This window comes from Tamandua tetradactyla, chromosome 18 (assembly GCF_023851605.1).
Source record: "Tamandua tetradactyla isolate mTamTet1 chromosome 18, mTamTet1.pri, whole genome shotgun sequence".
NCBI classification, from domain to species: domain Eukaryota; kingdom Metazoa; phylum Chordata; class Mammalia; order Pilosa; family Myrmecophagidae; genus Tamandua; species Tamandua tetradactyla.
Window position 1 is genome coordinate 39,361,755 of NC_135344.1, and position 20,479 is coordinate 39,382,233.

The window sequence follows — 20,479 nt, forward strand, 5'->3', positions numbered from 1 at the left end:
AACGAGGACTGTAATGCTGTTTTTTTCATGTTATACTATTTAAATTGTAAGATATCAAGTTGAAGAATGAATGTTGCCCAAGGATTTGCACCCTATTCTGGAGAGATTTAATGTGTTTCCAGTATATGCAGAACAATTGAGTATTGTCAGGTAAAAAAAGAAAATGTGTGCTTATTTGTTTTCATTTGGAAATTAAGTATGGTTTAAGCTGATATACGTATAGGTGCCAAGTTGACAAGGGGTGGACTGTCATGGTTAGGGACATGTGTCAACTTGGTGTAGTTGTGGTACCTGTTTATCTATTGGGCAAGTGCTGGCCTGTCTGTTGCAATGAGGACATTTCATAGGATTAGATCATGATCACATCAGCTGCAGCCACAGCTGATTCCATTTGTAATCAGCCAAAGGGGAGTGTCTTCTACAATTAGTGATGCTAAATCTAATCACAGGAAGCCTTTTAAGGAGGATTCAGAGGAGACAGGTACCATTCCTGCTTAGGCTGGTGAGCCTCTCCTGTGGAGTTCATCCAGACCATCCATTGGAGTTGTCGGCTTCACAGCCTGCCCTGTGGATTTTGGACTCTGCGTTCCTGCAGTCACGTGAGACACTTTTATAAATTTTATATTTGCAAGTGTTCCCTGTTGATTCTGTTTCTCTAGAGAACCCTAACTAATTCAGGCAGTTTCTATGTTGAATAGTTAAGACTCAGTCAGGATTCAGAGATCTCTTATCAGGGAATGAGAACACAGGTAAAAACTTTTCAAATAGGCCTTTCCAGTACTTGCTTTGGCAGCACATATATTAAAATTGGAATGGTACAGAGAGGACTAACATGGCCCCTGCACAAGGATGACATGCAAAGTCATGAAGTGTTCCTTTTTTTTTTTTATAAAAAAAAGAATTTTTTTTTTTTTTAATAGGGCTTTCCATTGCAGACAGGGCATACCATAGACTTCATAATTATCTTTGAAACAACAAAGCAGTTACTGGTAACCTCTAAGTTAATTTATGTTACAAGCTGTCTCTTGTTCCGTAAGACTGCTGAGATTTGTTCTAAAATGAATATTGAAATTTTCATAGAATTGCACAATATGAGGATTTAGAGTAATTAGGAAATAAAATCTATTTATTTGTGAATGGTTGAAGTTGGGGTCTTCAAAAATATGTCAACTTTTAACCAAGCAAGATAATAAAATTATTTTTAAAAATAAAATGCTTTTAATAAAATTCTTATTTAATGCAAATGAAATGTGATTTGAAACTAGTACATTATTACTAATTATTTTCTTCTGAATCTTTGAAAATTTGGCTATTTGTAGTTTCTTTAATATTTAACATAGCCAGTCAATTGTATTCCTGTTGGGAATAAGAGTAACTGTGGCATTTTTATTCAGTGATTTCAGCAGAAGTTATGTCCAGGAAATGATGTCAAAAGGAGCGATGCCAGGACAATGAGTGCTCCTGGCAGAAAACTTCAAACGAATGTCACTACTCATATAACTGATGTGAGAAGGACTTCAACCTAGGTTCCTGGTCAAAGACCAATGATCCAGGAGGGGCCTCTGAGATTACTCTTCTCCCCAAGGTGGGAGAGGCCTCTCATATTACACATAATGGCATGAAAGCCGGACAGCAGCATGACTTGAAAAGAAATATTCAAAGTACCTAGCACAATGCTTTGTAAAAAGGTGCTGGATAAATGACAGATACGGTTGTTGTATTTTCACTGATGCCTAAAATTTCATGATTACTGCTTATGTGAGTTAATCTCCCCATAGCCTCTCACTTTTGCTTTTCAAATTCCATTTTATAGATTCCTAGATATCAGGACTTTGGTCTGAATGAAATTGAGCTTTCTTGGATGTCTTGAGAGTTGTGGAAAGCGTGCCAAGAAGAAGACATATCTGACAGACCAGAAAAAAAATAAAGAAAGGCAGAGTTGATGACAAATAAATCATGGGCTTCAGAGTTCATAATCCAAATCTTAGGAACCACTGATTTAACATTTGGACTTTTTCTCACTCTTTACTCCTAATCTGCTCAACCAGTATTTGACTAATACTGTTTCTCCACTCACAAATAAGGACAAAAATAATGTTGAATATCATCAATTAACCTACTAATTTTGAAATAGTTGACTAATGAGAAAATTTTGCCATTTACTCTCATGATTTATGAGCCAGAATTGAATCACTTGCTTTTATGTTACTCTGTGTAGATCATGTACAGTCAACTGAAATTTCAAAATTGTGGCATGTTGACTGTTTCAGGCTCATCCAGTTGAATTTTGCTCAGGTAGACATGCTACCTGTTAAAAATACTCTCCTAAATAAAACAAAGGGGATTTAGTGGGATCAACAAACAATCAGTTTTCAGTTAAAATGTTAATATATGGACTGCTTTAATAACAACCAAATGGAATGACAAAAAACGACTTAATGATCTCCCAAATACATTTCTTTTCTTTCATTGTTCTCTGTACATACTGACTAAGAGACCATACAAATAATAAAAATATCACACTGAGAAGTCATTAATAATAAGTCCTTTTTGTAAAGCTACCTGAAGCATAGGATTCATAAGGACCAGGAATTGAAATTTACTGATAAAGTGAACACAAAATTGGTAGTCACAAGTTCCTTTCATTTAGCAGAGAGAAGTAAAGGGAAATAAAGGAAAATGTCTAAAGGGGTAGAAATCAAAAGAAGACTCAAAAGTTATTTCCATGCTTTTGTTTCTGATAACACTTTTTAAAATCATAGTTATTGTTAATTATATTATTTATGCTTGAACTTCCTCTTTGTCCAAGTTGCTGTTTCTGTTGTTTTTTTTTTTCACCAATATCAGCAAGAATCCCATCCTACCCCTAGTGGCTCACCTTCTCTCTCTTTATATATATATAAGGATATATATATATATATATATATATATATATATATATATATATAATCTTTCAAACATCAGCATTTCAGGTGCATTGCCGCCACTTAATCTAATTTTCTACCATCTATTTTTGTGGACTGGGAGTAGGGGGGGAAGGTGATGAAGACAATTTATTAGTGTGAATTGAAGATCAACAGTAAAGGGATTCTAAGAGAAATACCTAAATCTGGTCCTGTTCAAGTGCCAAAATTGTCCATATTTACTACATTAATATATGGCTAAGAATTTAAAGACCTCATATAAAGTTGGTGTGATGTTTAGTTACCTGTGTCGACTTAGCCAGCAGATGGTGCCCAGTTGTCTGGCCAAGAAAGCACTGGCCTAAACATTACTACAAGGACATTTCATGGCTGGTTAATAAACCAGAAGACTAGTTTATTAAATTATCAGTCAGCTGATTGCATCTGTGGCTGATTATATCTACAATCAGTGAAAGAAGTATCTTTCAGAACAAGAGGATCCAATCAGTGGGAGACTTTTAAGGGAGAAGAGAACACTTTCACTTCTTCTTCAGCCAGCCAGCCTCTCCGAGAGTTCAAGGACCTTCCTGGAGTTGCCAGCTAATGGTCTGCCCCATGGTTGGACTCATGCATCCCCACAGTTGTATGAGATACTTTTATAAAATCTTGTATTGACAGATATCTTTTGTTGCTTCTGTTTCTCTTGAGAACCCTTACTAATACAGATTGGTACCAGTAGTGTTTCTTGAGAAACAGAATCCTAAAAATGGTTTTTTACAATTTATTTTCTACTCTGATTAGATGGCTCTATTTCTAATAATCACAGTGGCACTGACAGTCCATGGCATGAGTTGGCAATTCATACACAAAATATCACCATTTGATTCTCATAATCATACTCATATACAAGCCAAGGCTCTGGGTGACAGTGTTTTTGACATATAAACTGAGTTTTATGGATTTAAGAGGTATAATGATGCTGGCTGGTTCCTAGGTTTGCTAGATATGGTTAGGAGAGAAAGGGATGAGTTGAAAGCTTCAAATTTGCAACTTAAATGCCATATAAAAGATGTAAAAGTTTCAACGTGTGCCCTGAAAGAAAATCTTATTTCCTGTGGTTGCTGACTTGAGATCTCTGAAAAACAGAACCAGATTCCCATTGTGTGCATAGCAGATTTACAATGTAATGCAAATTCTTAACTTTGCAGGATGTCTGCTCTTAAAGTAAGGGCTTTGATTGGAAAATAATGGATCCTGAAATTTGAGATGGAGACATATGGGTTCACAATGATGGCAGAGGGGCCATGGAAACCCTGGATTCTGCTGAGTCTTTGCTGGATAGACTTGTAATGGTCTGTCTTGAGGAAACAGCCATACAATCTCCAGCCTGTCCTGAGGAGACAACCATCCAACCTCCACTTAAAGAGATTAACCCTTCAGCCTGCTAAATCTGTAACCACCTCACCTGGCAAAACAGTTCTCACTCCTCTGTCTAAAGAGATTAATCCTGTTTCACCTGATGAAACTGCAACTGAATACCCTGAGGTAATTCGCTTGAAAGATCCTGAGGAAATTGGCTTGAAAGACAGTTATAATTCTTTTCATGACCCACCCCAACCACTTATCTTTTCATCAAGACCTATAACTAGACTAAAGTCCCAATAGGCCTCAAAAGGTGAGGTACAAATTGTGACCCATATGAGATATGCTATGCTCCAAAAGAACTGCAGGAGTTTCTCAATTTATATAACAGAAATGAGGTGAATATCTATAGGAGTGGAAATTAAGGGACTTGGATGATGGTGGAATATAAAGTTGGATAACAATGAATTTATTGATATAGGCCCACTAAGCATAGATTCTGCATTCAATGTTGTAGCTTGAGAGGTTAGAGAGGGCATTAGCAGTTTGTTTGGGTGGTTGGCCAAAACATGGATCAAAAGGTGATTGATATTACCTTATATTGAAATGCCAGAACTGCCCTGATAATAAGGTAGAAGGGGGACTCCAAAGGCTTAGACAGAGTACAATGTTAGAGTGGATTCGTCATGGAAGACCTGCTCACACATTCCAGGAACATCCAGAAGACACATCTTTTACCAGGATTTTGAGGAATACATTTATGAGACTAGTGCCATCATCCCTGAAGAGCTCTGTAGTTGCCCTTTTCTATAGGTCAGATATTACTGTTGGATCCGTAAACACAATGGGGATGATTGAATCCGAGTTGGCAGAAGTCACCAGGCAATGGTTAATTGTCATAGAAAGGGGGAGGGTGTGACTACCATAATTGACAGCAAACCCAAAGTAACAGTCAAAATAATCTGACTCACAGATATTTATGGCATTGGTAAGTGGATTTTAGAGTACTTAGAAGTAAAATAGATGAGCAGTTTACTAAATTCTTGTTCTACATCAAGTGAACAAAAGTCTAATTTGAATTACAAAAACAGAGTCATGGCCCCTTATTCAACTCCCAGATTTGAAACAGTTTATAGACCTAAAGCTCCTTCATAAGGGGAAGGCTGAGTACCCTTGGGGAAAGACACTTATACACTATGAAAACTTTAGCATGTTAACCTTCCTTCTGTTAGGTTAAGGTTAGGACCTAACAAGCCTTCCCCAAAGACACCTTTGGCCTTTAACCAGGGTAACAGTGCACTGGGGAAAAGTACATGATCAGATATTTTGTGAATTACTGGCTCAGAAATGACGCTAATTACAGTAGACCCAAAACATCACTCTGGTCCATCAGTCAGAGTAGAGGTTTATGGAGATCAGGTGATTGATCGTGTTTTGGTTCAGGTTCATCTCACAATGGGTCTAGTGGGTCCCTGGACCCATTCAAGTTCCAGAATCCATAATTTGAGTCAACATTCTTAGCAATTGTCAGAATCCCCGCATTAGTTCTCTGTATCATAGAGTGAGGTTATCATGGTAGGAAAGGCCAAGCAGAAGCCACTAGAGCTGCCCCTCCCTAGCAAAATAGTACATAAAAAGCAGTACTGGATTCCTGGAGGAATTTCAGAGATTAGTTCCATTCGTAAAGATTTGAAGGATGCAGGGGTGGTGATTCCCACCACATCCCCATTCAACTCCCTTATTTGGCCCATGCAGAAAACAGATGGGTCTTGGAGGATGACAGTGGATTATCATAAACTTAACCAGGTAGTGACTCCAGTTGCAGCTGGTATCATTGCTTGAGCAAATCAACAAATCCACTGGTATGCAGCTATTGATCTGGCAAATGCTTTTTTTTCACAGTAGTTGATAGTAATGGCCACCAGAAACAGCTTGCTTTCAGCTGGCAAGGTCAGCCATATACCTTCATGGTCCTGTCTCAGAAGTATAGCAACTTTCCAGCTTTGTGTCATAATCTTGTCCACAGGTAACTTGGTCATTTCTCCCTCTCACAAGACATCACACTGGTCCATTATGTTGATGATATCATGTTGTTTGGACCTAGTGAGCAAGAAGCAGCAAGCACTCTAGACTTATTTGTAAGGCATTAGTGTGTCAGGGGATGGGAGATAAAACCAACAAAAATACAGGGGCTGTCCAATTCAGTGATATTTCTAGGTGTCCAATGGTGTGGGCCATGTTAAGATATCACATCAAAGGAGAAGATAAACTGTTGCATCTGGGCCCCTCCTACAACCAACAAAGAGGCATAACACCTAGTTGGAGTTTTGGATTTAGAGACAACATATTCCTCATTTGATGTGCTACTCTGGGCCATTTACCATGTGACCAGAAAAGCTGCTAGTTTTGAATGGGAATTGGAAAAAGAAGAGGCTCTGCAATAGGTCCAAGCTGCTGCTCAAGCTGCTTTGCTTTTTGGGCCATATAATCCAACAGATCCAATGGTGCTGGAAGTATCAGTGGCAAATAGGGATGGTGCCTTTGGGAGGCCCCTATTGGAGAATCACAATGCAGACCGTTAGGACTTTGAAGTAAAGCCTTGACATCCTCTTCAGATAACTACTCTCCTTTTCTCCTTTTGAGAAACAGCTTTTGGCCCACCACCAGGCCTTAGGAGAGACTCAATTGTTACAAAGAGTTAACCAAATTGGATTAATAAGGAAATAATAAGCTAAGGTTTTAAGAAAACAACCTACAGAATGGGAAAAGGTAATTGCTAACCACTCATCAGGTAAGGGTTTAATATACCAGCTATAAAAAGAAACTGCTACAACTTGACAACAAAAAGACAAATAACCCAATTTTTAAAATGGGCAAAGGACTTGAATAGACATTTCTTAAAAGAAGATACAGAAGTAGCCAACCAGTACCTGAAAAGATGCTCAACATCACTGGTCATCAAGAAAATGAAAATTAAAACCACAAGATCACTTCATGTTCACTAGGATAGCTATTATTAAATAACAACAACAGAAATTTCCAACTGTTGATGAGGATGAGGAGAAATTGGAACCCTTATACATCATTGGTGGGATTATAAAATGGCCACTACTGTGGAAATCAGTTTAGTGGTTCCTCAGAAAATTGAATATAGAATTACCATATGACCTGGCAACCTCACTTCATGAAATATACTCCAAATAATTGAAAGCAGGGACTCAAACCTATATCTATTCATAATTTTTATAGCAGTATTATTCACAAAAGTCAGAAGGTGGAAGCAACCCGTGTTCACTGACAGATAAATGGATAAACAAAATGTGTAAAATATACACACAATGGAATATTATTCAGCCATAAAGAGAAATAAAGCTCTGATGCATGCTATAACCAAGACGAACCTTGAAGACATCATGTTCAGTGTAATAAGCCAGACAAAGAGACAGATATTGTAAGTTCTTACTTATATGAAATACCTACAATAAGTAAATTCATACAGGCAGATTGCAGATTACAGATTACCATGTGCCAGATAGTAAGGTGGTGGGGAGTTTTTCCTTAGTGAGTATAGAGGTTCTGTTTGAAGTGATAAAAAAAATCTGGGTAATGGATGTTGTTTATGATACCACCAAATCATGAATGGTGGCAGTGTGTAATACCACTGATTTATACCCTAGAAAGTGGTCTAGAAAGTGGTTAAGATGGGAAATTATGTTGTATATGTGTTACTAGGTATGTATTACTTTTTATTAAAATTTTTTAAAGGAGAAACTAGGATTATTATTGATAGGAAACTAAGAAGGCCTCTCAAAAGGTTGATGTTGTTAATACCCTCCCTATGTAGTTTTATTGTTATATATCTGTTTGTCTCAGAATGTTTAGGTACACAATGGCTAGACCAGAATAGAAATTAACATTGTCCAAAAATGGATAGCATGGTTGCTAAGATTTTGGGTCTTTTCTTTTTGCAGGGAGCATCAGGGCATCTTTGTCAAAGTAGAGTTCTAATTTGTTTGTACGATCATGAAATTATGTTTTTTTGTGTGGTAGTTCAAACATATATAAAGGGTGTGAATGAATAAAGGAGTGATTTGAGTCAGTTGTTATTTACATGTTATTTCTCAACAACACATGCAGACTTCTAATTCTCCCCTGTGATGCTGATACTGAAACTATAAATTACATTTCCTTAACTGTTTGCCAGAAGTATCTATATTAAGTTTTACCATGAGGAACAAATAGTGGGAGATAGGAAGGATGGAAAAGTGGACAAGAAATTACCTATTTTTAAAACAACTCTTTTGGGTATAAGTAACTACAGTAAACTGCATATTTAAAATGCTCAATTTCTTAATTTTGACATATGTATACACCTAAGAGAGCATTACCACAAAAAAGTCAGTGAACAGATCTATCCCTTTCAGAAGTTTCCCTATAGCCTTTTATAATCTCTCCTTCCTTTTCTTCCCACTCTGTCCTGAGAAAAATAATGTGCTTTCAGACACTATAGATTACATATTTTCATTTTCTAGAATTCAACATAAGTGAAATATTAGACTATAAATTCTCTATTATTTGGAATTGTTCACTCAGCCTGATTTTCTGAGATTCATTTATGGTTTTACATCTATCAATAGTTCATTCCTTTCTCTTGTTGAATGGTATTCCATTGTACAGCTCTACCACAATCTCTTTATCCATTCACCTGTTAATGGAAATTAGGGTTCTTTTCACTTTTTGACTGTGATAAAGCAGCAATGTACATTAATATACATATCTTAGCATAACCGTATGTTTCATTCCTCTTAGGGTTATTACCTCAGAGTTGGGTGACAAGGTAATATAAGTGCATGTTTAACAATTAACAAACTTCTAAACTGTATTCCAATGTGGTTGTACCATTTCACATTACCACCAGCAGTAAAGGAGAGTTCCAGTTCTTCCACATTCCTGCCACTACTTGATATAGTCAAGTTTTTAATTGCTAGTCATTCTAATAGATGAGTAGTAATTTCTTATTATGCTTTTAATTTGAGTTTTCCTAATGACTAATAGTGTTGTGCGTTTTATGTGCTTATTTGCCAGCCATATGTATTCCTAGTGAGACAGTTATTCAAATACTTTGCTTATTTTTAATTTTATTGTTTGTTTTCTTAGTTTAGAATTTTGAGAATTCTTTATATAATCTGGATATAAGTCCTTTATAAGAGGCATACTTTGCAAATATGTTCTACCAGTTTGTGGCTTATCTTTTTATTTTGTAATACTGCCTCCAGAAGGGCAGACATTTTAAATTCTATGAAGTCCAATTTATTTTTTTCTCTTATGGGACCTGATTTTAGTGTTGTACCTGAGAAGTCTTTATCTAACTCAAACCCCAAAAATTAGCTCCCATTTTTCTTCTAGAAACTTTATAATTTTAGATTTTACATTTACTGTACTTCTTTGATCCCTATTGAGTTAATATGTGGTATGAGGTATGGAGCAGAGAAATTTTGGGGGCTAGGGGGCATTTGGATATTCAATTATCAGAGTACTAGCCTTTCTCCATTGAATTGTGTTTTACCTTTGTCAAAAGACAATGGCTATTGCCAATAGCCCATATAGGTATGTGTCTATTTCTGGACTCTAATCTGTTTCATTGGTTCATTATTTATGTTGTTGTTGATACAGATTGTCTTGATTATTGTAGCTTTACAGTGATCTTCAAATCTTGTAATGCTAGGCACCTTACTCTGTTTTTCTTTAAAAAAAGTTTTTTTGGCTATTCTAGTTCTTTTGCATTTACATATGAATTCTAGAATCAGCTTGCCAATTTCTACCAAAAAAAATGCTAGATAGGATTTTGATTGGAACTGTATTGATTCTATAATAAATTTGTAGAAAATGTGTTCATTGTAATACTGAGAATTCTGCCTCATGGACAAGTATGTCTCTCCATTTACTTAAGTTTTCTTAAATTTCTTTCAACAATATTTTGTAGTTTACATTATACAGGTCTTGCACATCTTTTGTCAGATAAATTTCTATTTCATTTTTTTACTAATGCACATGTGATTTTTCAAAATTTTTATTTCAGTTGTTTATTACTAGTGTATACAATTATAATTACTTTTATATTTTATAAAGCTATTAATAATACTTTTCTTATAGATTCCATCAGTCAATCATGTAGAAAATCAATGAGACAGTTTTATTTATTTATTTACAAACTGGATGACTTTTATTTCTTTTTCTTGCCTACTGTGTGACTAGAATCTCTAGTGCATCTTCCTGAATACAGGATCTTAGTAGGAAAGTGTTCAGTTTTAACTATTAAATAACATATTGGAATGGGCCATGGTGGCTCAGCAGGCAGAGTTCTTGCCTGCCATGTGGAGACCTGGATGTGATTCCTGCTGCCTGCCCATGCAAAAATAAATAAATAAATAAATAAATAAATAAATAAATAAATAAATAAATAAATAATATATCGGCTGTAGGTTTTATGAGGAAAAGAAAGTTCCCTTGTTTTCCTAATTTGCTGAGTTGTTTTTTTTTTTGCATGAGCAGGCACCAAGAATTGAACCCGGGTCTTTTTCTGGCATGGCAGGCAAGAATGCTTGAGAATTTTTATAATAAAGATAATGTTTCTCTCTGGAGCACAGGGTAGTCATAACACCCACTATGAAAGATGCTGGTTTCTTAAGCTTGGGGTTCTCCAGTAATGCAACCCAGTGTGTGTGCAGGTATTATCTGGCCCTCTTTGTGGTCCCCTGTGAAAATAACAGCTTAACAAACTGGCTCAAAAATGCTGCTACTCTGGCCACCCATCATTATGAACTTTCCTTAGTTTTTGAACAAGGAGTCCCAAGTCTTCTACAAACATCAGTGAAACTGTAGAAGACTAAATTCCTAGCTTTCAAGCAAGAAAAAAATCTCAGATAAAAATCAGTTTTCCCTGTATCAAGGAGTGAGCATTCAGGAAAGGAAATAGCCTGCAGCCAGATCATCCTGGCTACAGGATGACCAAGCAGAGCACCTGTGGTTAATCATCAACATGAAGCCCAAGGCTTCTTGTGCAAGTAGAAATTGTCTTCTAAGAGTGCTGACAATACCTGTAGGCCAACTCATGGAAAATTCTGAGAGTCCCAGAGGAAATTTTTCATGCTATCGTGGAATACAGTAAATACGAATGTTTTTATTTAGTTGTTTGTTAAATGCCAGATGCTAAATGCTTTGCAAGTATTAACTAATTTAATTCTCATGATAACATATGAGTTTGTTATGTGTCAGCATTTTTACACACTGTACTCAAATTGTTCTACAAACTTTTATTGGAATTTTAAGGTCTGATTGGTAGTAATGCAATGAAAGGTAACTAGTATCTGTTCTGTTTGCTGATTTGCTTGTTTGTTTTAATAAATGCGGCCCTCCAAACTTCAGCATGGATTCAGGAAATGTTAATCATGTTTTATCAGTAATTAGTATTCTACAGAAAGGTACTCAGTCTCTTCTGTACACATTCCACATGCCAAGTGGTATGTTACTCAAATATCATAACTACACAGACATATGTGGATTATGTACACAATGTTGTATCTCACACTTATCAACACACATATAAACACATGCATCAAGATTTTCTTGGCAGTTACACTGGGTTGTACATAATAAGCCTATGGTTTCCAAGACTGATGAAATAAGGAAATTATGGAAAACAAGAACCATTTTCTACTCATTACAGCACAAAGATAAAGGCACAGGCTATTGGAACTATTGGTTTGACATACAAACATATACTTGCTCAAGCACAAATCAATGACAACACAACTTCAATTACTATTGTTTCTCCAGAGTATTAATGGTAGAACAAGAATTTCTTCCAACGTTTTATACATTTCAGATGTCTGAGCTTACAATTTGAATATCTTACAGCTGAAGTCCATCAACTGCCTGGAAATTGTCAGTGATCAGTACTTTAGCAAATGGTGCCTAACTTCACACTTCTGTTCTCCACCTTTGTTCTTAAATGTTCTTCACTGAAGATCTTAACATGCCAAAGAGTGATACTATATCAACCCTAGTTGTAGCAATAGAGGAATCAATGCAAGCTTCCATTCTTTAATTTTATATTTTAGGCTCAATAGGCAGAGTATTTTGATATGTGAAGATGGTATTAAGACGATAAGCCATGAGTCAGACAGAATTTGAAAGATAAATAATACCATCTTCTCAGTCTCATATAACACCCACCCCCTTACCATACAAGTTATTTGTAAAGACAAAATAAGATGAAATATGTGAGATGCCTACAGAATTGATAGATAATAATAATTAATAGGTATTTCTTATATTTCTCCTTTTCTGTAGTAGCTCCCACCAGTGAAATGTGATAATATACATAAGCAAATCACTTGGTAAAGGAGGAAAAAAGAAACACACTCATAATCTACCAGTTTTTTGATCTATGCATGATAGTTTCCAAATCTTCCCTTGCAATAAATTCATATTATTATCCTTAATATTTGAGGATAATGCTCACTCTCTCTCATCTTAATTTCGCTCATGTCACCGAAGAGCTGTCCCCATGAATTGCATAATGCTAATGTTCCATTTTTCTCTTATTAACAAAACATTGATTTGTTGGGGGCAGCAGATAGGTCCATCTGTTCTAGTTTGCTAAGCTGCCAAAAGCAGATACCATAAAATTTGCTGGCTTTAACTATGGGAACTTATTAGCTTACGAGCTTACACTTTGGAGGTTGAGAAAAATATCCAAATCAAGGCATCATCGGAGGATGCTTCATCCCTGAAGGCCAGCTGCAGGCAGTCCTGTACTCCTCTTTCATATGGCAAGATGCATGGTGGCATCTGCTAGTCTCGTCCTTCTTTTCCACGTTTCATTGATTTCAGCTTCTTGCTTTCATGGTTTTTACTCTCTTCATTCTCTTATAAAGAACTCCAGTAAAAGGATTAGGACCCACCCTGAAAGTTAAAATACTGCACAACAAAAGATCCCACTTACAATGGAATCCAGAGTAATGGAATCACTTTAAGAACATACTTTTCAAGGGTACATAAAGGTTCAAACCATCATACCATCTAATATCACAAATGTTTACCCCTCTTACAGCAATGAGTGACCAAGTTATATAGCAATAATTATAAAAATGAGAATGAAAGTTTACTGGGAATTTGCTTTCTTGAAACAGGCCAACTTCCCTCTCTCTTCATTCTTTCTTCTGAGAATTCAAATACGATGTTTCATATACCATGTATATCATAAAAAATGATATTTTGAGATTAAGGAAAATAGTTAAGCTTAAGCATATAAAGAAGATAGAAGAATTTTGGGTCTCTGTGGCATCATAGAACTGAACTGCACTGAATAATCAATACTCTAACCTCTTGTTATGAAAGGCAAATAAACCTCTGTGTTTAAGCCACTATTAGTCAGATTTTCTGCTATTTTCAGCCAAAAGCATTCCTAAGTGATAAATCTCCTCAATCTGCACCTATCAAGATATTACTTACCCAAGGAACAAGTGTAAAATATTGACATAGTTGGATTTGTATGCATTTTGTAAAACCAAAGAGTCACAGCTAATAATAGACAAAATAGCAATGACAACAAAATCCTTAAAACGTCACAAAAAAGAAGCCATATTTTTGCATGGAGTTACGTTTGGGATAAGGAAGACTAAAACAGTGTAGGATGCCAGGCGCTGGCTCTCCAGCCCTGGTTAGCCATCTTTCTGTGAAATGGTTGGGAAGAATTCCCATCTACTAGACATCTAGAGGTCTTTGTAGAGCTTAGGAACTGACATAAACTGTTCAGTACCACCCAGGATGTGGTGAAAAAGGGGCCAATGTGGCTTGACCTTCTTAGTGAATAGGTACTCACAACATTTATTCTTTTAACTTAATCTTATGACTCCTTTAGTTATTAAATGTATCTGCTTTATAATGTATATGCCCTCATTTCTTCTTTCTATAAATATCTCCTAGTTTATTTGACTCACTTCTTTTTTTTTTTTTTTTTTTTTTTTGCATGGGCAGGCACCAGGAATAGAACCCGGGTCTCCAGGTGAGAATTCTGCCACTGAGTCACCATTGTTTCACTTTTAAAGGCTTAATCAGTGGTTTTCATAAAGGCAAATTCAAATTGGTGTTGCTCTATCTCTACATCCCTGTATCACCCTCATGGGGGATGCCATAACACAAATCTTTCCCACTATATCAATTCCCACCCTTCTTTGGTTAATTTCAGGAGCATAACAGCTGACATTTAGCTTGATGTTGTCATTTCTAATTGTATCTAAGGCTTATTTTATTGTATTAATCTTCTAAGGGTAATTGATGTTTAATTGCAAATATTGAAAAATATTTTATATAAAGCATTCTGGTTTCACAGTTTACAACTTCATCTCTAAACTTCAATGATAGCATTTAAAACCTAAGCCTTTTCCAAAAACATATAGCATGTTACTGTTATAAGAAAGCTTAGTGATCATTGGTTAAAATTCCTTCATTTTAGAGTGAGGAAGCATAAAAATGTTGATAGAATTTAATGATCTTGAGCAAGTTACTGAATTCTAAGATTTAGTTTTCTTCTCTGTATGAACTAGGATAATAATACATACCACAAAATGATAGTTTGAGGATTCAAATTTTAGAGATAATATACGCAAAGTACCCTGTTACTGTGATGGACAGATACACTGTGGATATTTATAATAACTCATCATTATCATGTATGCTGTCATTATCAGTATTCCTAATGCAATTGAAAATGAATTTCAGAAATTCACAGATTTAGCCCCTTTTTCACTGTAAATATAATTTTTCATCCATGGAGAATGCTTACAATAAGCAGTTTCAGTCTGTCTGTAGAAAACGTCATCCAGTTGCTAAGTGTCAAGGTGTTAAACATTTTCAGAATGATCAAACATTGTTTTATGTCTAGCAAAGAGGATAACTGAATTGTGTTTTGACTTTGCTCACCCCCCTGTTATATAGGCTGTAAAACAAGGAACAGATAACTAATGCACAGAAAACTTGGTTTTGGAATCTACTGGTTCAGCCCTTCCCTGCTTTATGATGACCAGTGCAGAGCTCCTAATATTTTCACTTACTTTTTATTTAATTTTGCAGTCCTGCTTTCCCCCCATATGATCTTAAGATATATGTAGAGACTGTTAAAAAAAAAAAAAAAACACTTGAAAATGGACAGAAGAGTTTACTGGCGGTCGTTTCAGGGGCCTGCTGGACTTTATAGAGTGGGTCCACCAGGGATTTTCTGATCCTATAGTACGTAACATTAAGTTCCTATACAACAGCCTATTTTACAAATTTGAAAGAATAGAAGTTGTTATAGACAAGTGATAACAAAACAAATAATTCTTGCCCACAATAGCGCAAACTAATTATATATAGTTGAGATACATTTCTGCCCTAAAGAAAAGATTATCCGAAATGTTACATTTTATTGCCCTATAAGACACTAGTCAGTAATTCAGTTTTAAAAGTGAAGCAAACGTGATTCTGAACATCTAAATAAATACATAAATAAGTAAATAAAATTGTCTGATTGGGTTACATGACTGCTGACAAGTCACAGACTGAAGTCAAAGCTGAACCTGCCACTTTCCAACCCCTTTTCTACTGAGGTAGCCCCTCCCCTACTGGTTTGAAGGATGTCCATTTCTTTTGTTTGAACTCCTACCTCCTCATGTTCATTCAGAAGAAACATGCTTCACTACAAAAAGTTACTGTTTTCTTGTCCTTTGCAATATCTGCTTAGCCACTAAGCATGCAAAACCTCCATTTTAGACCAAGCATGATTTGCAACACAGCATGACCTGCTAAACCCCACCCCTTTATCCTGCCTTCCCCAGACAATACAAAACCACAGGCCCCATTTTGTTCGGAGAGACTGAGCTGTGGCTTTTCCTCCAGTCCTCTTGCTGGTCGGCTAGGCAATAAAGTCTCTTCTCAAAATTCTGATGTCATAGCATTGATTTTTATGCACATCAGGCAGGCAAGCCCACTTTTGGCAGCAACAAGAACTTTCCTCTTCACTGCAAATGCTTGTTTAGTGATATATCCTAAAATTTCTGTTTATACTCATTACTTTTACCTTCTACGGTTATCTTTTTATATCTGACTACCCACATATCCACTTGTCTCCCTCAACCACGTGCACGCACACACAATCAGAATGAGGAAACAGAGACCAAAACCAACAACAGTCCAGGAAACAATGCCAAAATATTCTATTTAACTGAATTTCTTCATTATTTTTATTTCCACCAATGGTAAATTGAGGAATTACTAGACAAGCAGGGAGAAGAATTGCATGCCAGAGAACAGAAATATGAAACCTGTATTTTACGGCTCTTCTAGCTGCTAATATGCTACAGACCGTGGTAAACTGGTAATTTAAATGTGAAAGGCTGTTAAGGTTATATATTTTTATTGTGTTTTTTGTGTGGACACGAAATGTACAGGTTTACCATATTTGCAATCTGCCAGCCATTTGTTTCTCTTTAAAAAATTTAGGTATAATATGTCTCTTCTGGAGAAGAAAATGTTTCCATTTAAAACAATAGTGAAACATATCAATGAAACGCAGAGTTCATCAAAATAGTATGTTTTCTACTGAAAAAAAAGGAAAGAAAAACTAGGGAAAAGGGTATTATGTTTAAGAACATCACATGGGCAAAAAGACGTGTCTAATTAGATCTGTTGTTTCTCTGCCAGAATCTAAGAACTGGATAAAAAATAAACAACACTTTCTACTCCCTGGGCAGAAATTTTCTATCAGGTTTATTTTCCTCTTTGCATAGCATGATGTGTAGGGAAAAATAGAGAGAAGCCTGATTTTGGAAGGGATTTGCGAAATAACTTTTTGAAAAAATACCATAAGCATAACGTTGTTCATATGTCTTGTTAATTGTGGCCCAAACCCATCTCTGATATGTCTCAGTGTTGTTCTTCCTTAAATTGACAATCCTCAGCCAACTTCAAGAACCTGGTTCAATTCAATGTTTTCAGAACTGTTCTGTGAACACCTCTTCCCAAGATGTTGGAAAGGGGAGAAGGGTGATTTACAATTAAATACAGTTGTGAAACTGGGGTCTGTTAAAGTTAAGTGGGTTTCCTTTTACAATTTGAGACTCTGTTAATACAAGTTCAGAAGCTTTTTAAGACTGTATTTGATTGAGGGTTAAGGCCCATTAGCACCTTGCTATTTGAGAAGAGCCAGTCTTGGTCGAAGGCCAAGTTTGACACTAGATTGTAAACTCTGATGGCAGTATCCTTATCTTTTTCATTACCAGAACCCCATTAGCAAACATCACTTAACTTCTGAATAAAATGTCATTTAATTTTTAGCCAACCCTAACACTCAGAGACCTTCTACTTTAAAGGCATCATTAATACTCTCTTTTGTCTAGTAAAGGAAGTTGTTTTGAAGACCACATTGCATCATGAAGGTATAATATTTTAAAAAATTGTAAAGGCTATTCAAATGTAGAATCATGGGGAGCTACAACTAATAGAGTCATTAGAGATTTTCTAGCTGAAATAATTCATATGGCAGCTAGAAAAAATAAGGCCCAGAAAATTGAGGTTTCATGAACAAGGTCACACACCTCATTATTATCAAACTGCAACTAGATCCTAGGTCCCATAATTTCTAGCTCAATGCCCTTGACACTATGTCATTATTCTTCTTTGGGATGAGTTTTAGAACATTTATTAAGTGATAAATTTCGTAGGGGGATTAAATGATGTTTACTAGCTGAGTATATGAGGCCAAATGGGAGAAAATAATTTAATAATTGTCAGATACAATAGTGTGTCTATATTAAAGCTGTGAACAGTAATAAAAACTAACAGACAAATAAGAATACAAAAGACAAATAACTCCTAAAAGAGTCCCTGAGCACAAATTTTTTTTTATTGTTTTGAACTTACAGTCCAGTGTCCTTAGCCTCGAACATTTTCATGAAGAATTATGTAAAAAAGTAGATTTATGTGGCTTAACTGCCAAAGAGATGAAGATTTGGACTGACAGTGTTTATGATGTCCATAGCTTTCTCTCTCACTCTCCTTTCCTTAACATAATTGGCTTTGACTGGGCAAATCATGTTGTTTTCATTGTAATGTCATTGCAATTTATGATTCCATAAGACACTTGAATAGATTTTTTTATTTCATTTGCTTTGCATTTCATTTTATGCCATCCAACAAAATTACCTACACAACTATGCATGCTACCTTTTATTAACTTCATCATGTTTCCATTTTCATATTTTTGATCACCATCAAATTTTGTTTTAGCTGTATTATAAAATTAACTGCTTGCACAATTAGATCATTTACCTTTAGACCGTTTTTAGTGAATTATTTATCTGTAGCAGTATATTAAATGCAGGCATATACCCAGTAAAACAAAACTATAACAATGATCTGCTTGTTATTACATAACATTTATGATACAATTTTATTTCCAAATAACAATCTTGCTTTATACTTTATCTTAGACATTTTTTTAATAATCTTTAAGAAGCAACAAAGATAAAAGAACCTAATATAAAGATATTTCTTAGTTGACAAATTAGTTTTATCAACCTCTTATTATATGTAAATGCACAGTTTCTATTCATAAGACTAAACACAAACACAATCAGAATAATGCTAATTTCATGCATTTTATGGCAAATGAAGACTCAGTGATGGGATTGGCAAGTATTGGGGAATTAATGTGATCTTGTGAATTGCATTCCACAAAGATAAACAATTTCCTTTGTGCGTTTCCCTGTTAGTGTTGGAAATAAATTATATTCCTTCTACATTCTGTTATCTAGTCACAAGCTTCCATTTCTCCATTTGTATTTGGGTCTTTCTCACTTTTGAAATTAGATATTTTTTTCATTTTAGGGTTAAGTATAAATTCATGTGTTTGATGACATTCTTAGGGTTCCAGTCTCTCTTTTACATGCAGTGGAAGATCCTACAGAGACGAGAGAAACTCCCAAAGAAAATGAAGTATAATGATGATGGTACATATTCTTGTAAGTGCCACAAAAGGAACTTCAGTCAAACCTAAATCTTACTACAATAAAGACAAATTGTTGTAAGCAGCAGTGAAGACTATTCCAAGCTACTATGAATCTGCCATTTTTTTAGGTATTAACATCTATCTTCCATCACATTTGGCTCTCTTTCAATGCATTTGATTACTTAAATTATCAAAGATTTCATAATGTAGACTCTGTTGAGGCAGTCATGTTATATAACATAACAAGGATTGGAGGAAATATGTATTTTTATATTAACCAAGCACTCTATTAGTTATCACCTACTTAATGAGAAACAACCATGACCGTAGCACTCCAATAGCACTAGGAAGACAGAAAGAAAGAAGTTCCTTCTACTAATGGTCTTACATACTAAGAAGACAAAGTTTATGGAGGTAAGACTAACCTGTTAAAACTATTTGAAAGGAACATTATGAACTAGTCAGGTGTTTCTGACTAAAGAGACCCATCCCTGAGTTGTTCAACATTATCAGCTCAACTTGAAATAGAAGCTCTACTTTCTTTTTATATATAACCACGGTGTGTCTTTCCTTTGAGGATCTTCTCTCCAAATAATTTCTGAAAAATTTCATTGTTTTATTAAACAAATATTTATTCAGTGCCTACTATGTCCTAGAAACTTTTCTAAGGGCAGTAGATAAAGAAAGAAACAAAACAGTAAACAAAACAACCAAAAAAATTTACCTGTTTTCACAGATCATGCAGTCTAGTGAGAGAAAAGAGAGAACAAAAAGAGGCTAAGGGTGGGCCACAGTGGCTCAGCAGGCAGAGTTCTTTCCTGCCATGCCAGAGACATGGGCTTGGTTCCTGGTGCCTGCCATTGCAAAGAAAAGGCTAAAAACATAGCATGTCAGATGGTGTGCCAGTTTGAGTTTGTTGTGTACCCCAGAAAAGCCAAGTTCTTTAAAACTCATTCAATATTGTTGAGTGGGAGCTTTTTGATTGTTTCCATGGAGATATAACCCACCCAATTGTGGCTGGTAACTTTTGGTTAGATGGTTTCCATAGAGATATGTCTCCACCCATTCAAGGTAGGGCTGCTTACTGGAGCCCTTTAAGAGGGAAGCATTTAGGAAAGAGTTTTAGAGCTGCCAGAACTGACAGAACCAATAGAACAGACAGTGC

At 35.6% G+C, this 20,479-nt stretch overlaps 1 non-coding gene across 1 annotated transcript; it reads left to right on the top strand.

Annotated features, from left to right (window-relative positions):
* Positions 1–777: 777 nt before the first annotated feature.
* Positions 778–884, top strand: LOC143662899 (U6 spliceosomal RNA). Its single transcript, XR_013165667.1, has one exon. It is a non-coding gene; the product is annotated as a U6 spliceosomal RNA (small nuclear RNA).
* Positions 885–20,479: the final 19,595 nt, after the last annotated feature.